The sequence below is a fragment of the Ambystoma mexicanum genome, chromosome 6q, assembly GCF_040938575.1.
Source record: "Ambystoma mexicanum isolate Mex_15411 chromosome 6q, UKY_AmexF1_1, whole genome shotgun sequence".
Lineage (NCBI taxonomy): Eukaryota > Metazoa > Chordata > Amphibia > Caudata > Ambystomatidae > Ambystoma > Ambystoma mexicanum.
The window spans coordinates 1,367,198,558-1,367,205,836 of NC_090937.1; the positions used below are offsets into that span (position 1 = coordinate 1,367,198,558).

The 7,279-nt window shown below is 43.5% G+C and overlaps 1 long non-coding RNA gene across 1 annotated transcript; it reads right to left on the bottom strand.

Moving 5' to 3' along the window:
- Nucleotides 1-4,736: 4,736 nt before the first annotated feature.
- LOC138516688 (uncharacterized) lies at nucleotides 4,737-5,719 on the bottom strand. The gene is made up of 3 exons (XR_011282300.1): nucleotides 5,670-5,719; nucleotides 5,333-5,410; nucleotides 4,737-4,835 (listed from the first exon to the last, which is right to left on the bottom strand). It is a non-coding gene; the product is annotated as an uncharacterized lncRNA (long non-coding RNA).
- Nucleotides 5,720-7,279: the final 1,560 nt, after the last annotated feature.

The following is a 7,279-nucleotide window of genomic DNA, read 5'->3' on the forward strand; positions in this document are numbered from 1 at the left end:
AATCTGGAATCTTGCAGGGCGAGTATGAAATGTCTAGATCTCGGGATATGCTGAAGCAGGAAGTCAGGAGAGTCAGTCCTTTGTCTGTCTGAGCCTCCACCTTTTATAAGGCGGATGACATCACATGATTTACTATGGGGGCAGACCTTTGGATTGACATGCCTCTAACAACTGGATTGGTCAGGAGTGGCAGTCACTGTCTTCCTGTCAGCCGGTTGGACTTCAGGGACATGGCATCAGCTTTATGGTGTGTACTTACCATGCCCGTGGCCCTCCCACAGTTACATTTGCCAAAATCAGTTATGACACAAAATGCACATTTTTACAGCTGTTGTGCTTCTGAAAATCCCATAGGCAGATTCTATATTTTACACTGAACCTGTCATTCCAACTCAACCATTTCTATGATGTTATTTAGTCGTTCTAATAATAATTTGCAATTTCTAGTGGGAACTGCTTCACCTAAAATTATACAATTTTATATATGTGTACATATTATTATAGAGCATGTTTGCATTCATTTTTAAAGTTGTACCATGTATACTTTTCCCATGAATTACATTTTGCTGCCATGTGCGTCCCCTACATGCTAAGGAAAGCTACACTGTTGTATTTTAATGCCACAAAAATTACATTTGAACTGTTAAAATCTTGCATTACAGTGTTTTCCGGTTGCAGAAATAAAATGCTTAAAGTTTATTAAATGAGAACAGTCTTTTGCCCCAGATGGGCTGGCTTTGTCTTCCAAATAAGGGCATTCTTCCCAACCCACAGCTAAAGGTCGGGCTCTAGCCAACCTTAGTCCAGTGTTGCCATGGAGTTGCCTTTGAAGGTCTTTAGTTTGAGCTGAGGGGAGGAGCTACCAGAAAGTCACACCTATGTGTCCCAGAAATCCATTGTCCCAGGCTAGAGCACTGCCGCTTTGTCTGACGAGGGTGCAAGATCCTCCACCCTTGCCTATTCATATGCCCCAAGGGCTGGTTCACTTGAAGGGAGGTAGATCCTGTTCCCAGGAATTAAGGTCCTTTGAAGCCAGGGCCTGGAAACCTGTTCTGCTGGCCTCACAACACATTTATTTATTTAATTAGTTCTTTCCTGAACCAGAAAGCAAGCTTGTTGGAATTAAATATCCTATATATGTTTTAAAACAAACCCCCATCACATTTCTAAGCCAGGACAGGGCCTTAATTCAACAATTTACTTTTAAACAGCCAATTTCTTGTTTGTAAAAAGCCCCATTTTACACGTGGTAATTTTCCATGGCTGTCACTATACAATGCAGCCTTCCTCGCATTCATTTTCTGAACCTTTCCAAAGCCCCAGTCATGTTTCTAATGCACAGGCATCTGTTCAAATAAAAGATCCTCTGAAACTGACATGAGCTAGGAGAGAGAGGGATTTTTGTAAAGAGTTTATCTGTGATATTTTGTTGTAAAAGTGAAGTGTTTTGCATACGGCTTGGAGTGAAGTTCTTTGTTATTTCACAGGTCTTGCCTGACAAAGCCTGTCCTTCAATGAGAAATGCCCCCATTTGCTGGAGCACCCCCTGAATATGGATGAACATAGCTGGACTCACTGGAACCAAGTTGTATACTGCTGAAAAGGTGGAAAGGAGCATCAGGGTGCAGTCATTTTAAAAGGCGAAATATTTTCTTTTTCAGTAAAAGGTTTTGAACTGGCAGCATAGCCAGTCTGCCTTTGACTTATTTTCTCTGGTGCAAATGAAGAAAATACTGGCAGAAATTCTCAGGGTGTTCTGTGTTTCATTGTGCCCCATGTGTGGCTGGTAGGAGCGCAGCCATTATTTTTGTGACTGCAGAGCGCAGTTTTAATGCAAGGCTAGAGTGCTCAACAGAGCCAGCACAGCCGTTCTGCTGGTGACTGCTGAGGTGCGGTCTTCTGTTGTAGGGAAGTTCTGCTGGGGGGATAAATGTACCCCACATTTTGTACCCCGTTCAATATTGTTTTTTTTTTATTGTTTGTTTGTTTATTGGATATACATATAGCAACAAGGCTTTGTATCACATCTAAAATATGATTCATACAATTTATAACAAGATGAGCATATGAGTCTAACAAAAATATAAAAGGTACAACATGATAAAACCATCGTAGACATTTAAAAATTTCAGCAACATGAAGATAGAATCGTGCAATAAAATATATTAGATTTATGTCATTTCCTTGCATAAAAACAGACCATAAAAAGGGAGTATCTTTCATGATGATAGCATTGTTATACGCTTTAAAGTACTTTGTTCGCAGTAAGACAAGAGATTCATATTCAATAATTAAGTGATAAATGTGATAAATGGTCTCTTTCACAAAATTTCCAGATAGCCGACAAAATGTGTGACGATGAGTGAAATATGTATCACCGTACCCAGGCAATAAAACCACTATTACATTAAATTTCATTAATAGATAGATACGGAGAATATGCAGACTCGGGTTGGCAGTGATATAAAGCGGAGGGAAATTTTGAGATATTCTCTCATTGCAATAATCACGATGTCAATAAGTTGGGGTTCTAGCCAGTTCTCCAAAAACCAAGTGCAAAGAAAGCCTCCTTTAGAAATGTCATCCCGGGGAGCGATCCACCTCCCTCTTGTGATAGGATATCTTCAATTGCAGATCTGTACACAGCAAGACCTGGAGAAGACCATACCCTAACCCAGTAAAGAAGGGGTTTTGACCTGCACAAAGACCCAATTCTAAGTGCGTAAATCTCTAAAAACAGAAGTGTTTCAGGTACTACTATGGAGCCCAAGCAAGATTTTAATTAGTTTATTTTCACTTGTGGAACAAGCTTCCAGGGATACTTTTACCACCCCATTGCCATAATCCTGGACAAACTTGGCATTTGCACAACCAAAGCAGTGGAGTGTAATGTTGTTACGAAGTTCGTTGGTCGTGTAGACTATGAACAACCCCTCTGTCCCCAAGAAACACCCTGACGATAATAGATATATTGTCAGTGTGAATATTAAGGCCACAGGTGGAAGTCCGGAAAACCAGGACGCGGGAACAGCCGGAAGAACCCCTTGAGCGCTGTAAGGCAAGGTACAGTGGTTAAGTAAAGAAACAGGGCCCGAATACCTCCATGTGCATAATACCAGAATACCTGTGAGGTCTTGGGTCAAGGCGTGGGTCTCCTAGCTTTAGCTGGAACGAGCTGTAGGGTAGAACAGGTAACCACCTATTTGCAGGACCGAGGTCCTAGCCAGTGAAGGGTTAAACAAGAACAATCCGTGGAGCAAGCAAGAGTCGTAATAGGCAAAATCCAAAAGTACTTTAAGCAAGAGCAATCCGTGGAGCAAGCGAGGGTCAGTAACAGGCAAATCCAAGAGTACTTGATGGGTTGAGCAAGAGCAATCCGTGGAGCAAGCGAGGGTCAGTAACAGGCAAATCCAAGAGTACTTGAAGGGTTAATCAAGAGCAATCCGTGGAGCGAGCGTGGGTCGGTAACAGGCAAATACAAAAGTACTTGATGGGTTAAGCAAGAGCAATCCGTGGAGTAAGCGAGGGTCAGTAACAGGCAAATCCTTGACCGAAGAGAGAACGTCACGTGATCCAAAACGAAACAGCTGTGAAGCAACGCCTTCGGTTCGCAGACTCCTTTTATCCTTGGAAGGGACGCACATAGAGTCACGTGTAATGTGAACCGAAAGCGTTGCAATGCTGCTAGGCAACCAAAGTCACGTGATCCGTGTAGCGCCGGGAGGCGCCGGTCTCCGCAAGGGATGTGAGTTCCTGAAATGACAGAGCCTCCAGTTGATCTGCCACCGCCGTGAAGGGCGATAAACACCCGCTCCCCCAAACATGCCATGCCGTGCCCTGATGTGTGCGACGTGAGTGGGGAGCATAATGCGGGAGTGTGGGAATGGATAGACAAGGAGTGGCGAGCGGAAAGGTGTGTCCGTGGTCTAGGAAGCGGTGTGACAAATGTCCGCTTTGGAAAAAAGTCCAAGTGCATTTTTCTGTAGCACGAACGCCCAGATAATCATACTCATTTACTTGTTCAACACGCTCCCCCTTTAGTGTTAAGCTGATTCTGTTGAGCCCCTTAGTTCTATTTTTTCTAAAGATCATAGTTTTTTTTCCTCCCCATTAATAGCAAGCCCATTACGATCACAGAACTCTTCGAATGACAGCAGCTAGTTTTCCAAGCCGCGCAAAATCCGGGATAAGAGTACAACATCGCCAGCAAACATTAAAATTAGACATATCGACTCATAATTATTATCTAGTTATCACCCACAGACCGATGACCAAACCAAAACGGTGAATCTGGCCCTCGAACAGTACCTGTGATGCATGAGTGCGAGTGGGCAGAAATACAGTGGGCAGCCAAATTTGCGTACAACAGCACCACTTATGCTTCCACAGGGTTCGCTCCATTTGTACTCCTTTATGGGTGGCAACAGACAGCCTCCATATACGTAAAAAAAAATAGGTCACCACAGTACCGTCAGTGCAGGAACACCATGCTAGGATCAAGCACATCTTAGAGGTAGCCAAAAGCAATCTCATATCAGCTAAGAAGCTTCACAAGAAACACGCAGATAGAAAACAACTTCCTGACCGCAAATATCAGACAGACGATTCTGTATGAGTTTCCACTATAAAACCACAACTGAAGGGACCCCGCACATTTTTACCTTGTTACATTGGTTCATATCCAGTGATGAAATATATTGGAAACGTGGCAGTGAAAGTAGCCTTACCTGCCTCAGTTCAGGAACACCCAGTATTCCACGTGTCGTTAGTCAACAAGACTCATCCTAACATCAGGCCAGGAAAGGCACCTTCAACAACCATAAGTGGCACAGGACCTAGAATACAAGGTTAAATCCATCTCAGATGCCAAAAGGGCAAGAGGTCAGGGATTCTACCTAGTGGACTGGAAGGGTTATGGGCCAGATGAATGCTTGTGGGAACCAGCAATTGGGGTTCATGCTAATCTCCTAGTCCGCCCTTTCATCTGCAGAATCCTCTAAAACCTCACCCCAGAGGGAGGCCTTTTTACTGTCAGGACTCCAATTTTGGGTTGGCATCAAGGTAGAACACATGCACATTAAAACATGCTGGCAGGCATACTCTCAACCTGTATGGTTGGGCCCAGTTAATCAGAGCCAGTAGAATGGGACAAAGAAGAAGGGTTAAGAAGCAGGAATAGGCTGGGGAAACACAAATCTATCAACCCGTGCAGGCGCCCAGGAGCCATGGTATGCCCTCCAGGCTATATAAAGCACACCATTGAGCACATTCATGCTTTACTTTACTACAGTCATGTGCTTCACATCTCTGAAAAATCACTCTCCGAACTTACCTCATCACGGAAACCCAAGGTGAACTCTCTGTCCTCACGACCCAGTTTTTTGCTCCAACATCATCCAGAGAACAACGCCTGAAAAAAAGGAAGAAAATATACGTGGATCAAACTTACTTATCTTTCATTTCACAACACGTACACTTGTTCATTTAGTAACGTAGCGCTGAGCAGCCTTTAAGGCGCCTGACGAGACACAATAATCTAGTATTAACACTTCACCTTCAATCTACACGCCAGTCCGCTCTCTGGTAACGCGATGCAGAGGTCACGGACCCTCAATTATTTGCACATGCAACGCTAGCCAGATCGAAGGCTGTTATCTTGCTACACTTACGTGATCCAGACCGGAGTTCCTTTTTTAATATCCACAACACTTGAAACCTGCAGGAAGATAACGAAAGCAAAGACACTACAAGAATACAGAAAAACATTATACAATATTACAGCAATAAGAAGAGATATTGGGGCTCAATATATGTTCAGTGGTATCCCGCTGGTAAATCCGGTGGGATAACACCAAGCAGAATTACCGTTACTGGCACTTGGTCTGCTGGAGTTACCGGTAGATTACAAGTGCCGACAAAGGTGGTTAATCCCCATTGCATGGAGTTCAATAGGACCCCATGCGGGGATTGCCGGTGGGGTGCCTGACTTACCGCCAGCTCTGGGGTGGAGGTAAATTAAGGCCCTCTGTGATAAAAATGGGATAGTTTCTACAAAAACAACACTAGCTGGCTCAGGCTCTGTTAATAATAGGCAGAAAGACCATATGAAGGGTTAATCTGGTCTGTCCGACTGAAGAGAGTAATTGACAGGTCATTGGGCCAATCACAGAATAGCTTTTATGGAAGTGAAGCTCTCTGTCAACAATTGTTTCTTCTTTTTTTTTGATTCCGTTGCCAGGACACAGAGGAGGAGGATTTGAAGAGCAACTGTTTTTAACTGGGCTTATTAAAATGTACCGGTGAGAGAAAGAAAAGGCCTGTCCTGTTCCGAAAGAAGTGATGTTGTGCCGTTGCACAAAGTTATACTCTAACTTTTAAGCTATTAATAAGCGATTGTTTGAATTCGCTACACAGTTCGTTATTTTAAAGTTGAGCAAACCTGAAGAGGGAGAGGCCTGATACCAAACAAACTGAAAGAGCTGCGCTGAGGTGGACAGCTGATCCCCAGAGGAGAGTGTCGAGGGGCGGAGTTTCTGCCAACAGGAGCCGCGCTGAAGAAAACAGCTGAGCCGGGTAAGAGAGCGTCGAGGGGCAGAGTTTTTGCCGACAGGAGCCGCGCTGAGCTAAACAGCTGATCAGAGCTGCCGAGTGACGGACAGGTTCAAAGTCGAGCCCTGGGAGGGAACTAGTACCGAAAAGAGAATGAAGGTACGGGGTTTTGAGAGACTGTAAAGTGGAAAGGATAAGAGGGGACCAAAGATAAGACTCAGCCTAATGACTATGCACCGAATATTTTTAAAGGAAGAGAAGGGTAATTGAGGTATACCCTCCTGCTGAGAATAAGAGTGAAAAGAAAGAGATTTGTTTAGAGACAGTAGGGGAGTCATGAAACCCTAAAGACTATATGCAACTAACTACTAAAGGCAGAGAGTCTATATATTATATTTCAAGCCGGAACAAGAACCAAGTGTAAAGACTGCCAGGGTGCTAGATCAAGGAACTTACACTGAACATTCTATATGATTAAAGCCTAAACAGAAATACAAGCTTTGAAGAAAGTAAGAAGCTGAGTTTAGTAAAGACTTACCTGAACTGATCTGCTCCGCCTCGCTCGAAGATTTCTCACTCAACGAGAAACTATATCAAGAGTCTACGTGTATCCTTTTTTCTGAAAGAAACTTCAAGAAAAGAAAGTTAAAAGAATGCTAATAAAAGTTGTTTTAAGAGCAAGTTAACCTTTATTTTCAGTCTAACTGTGTTTATTTACGAGTCCATTGAG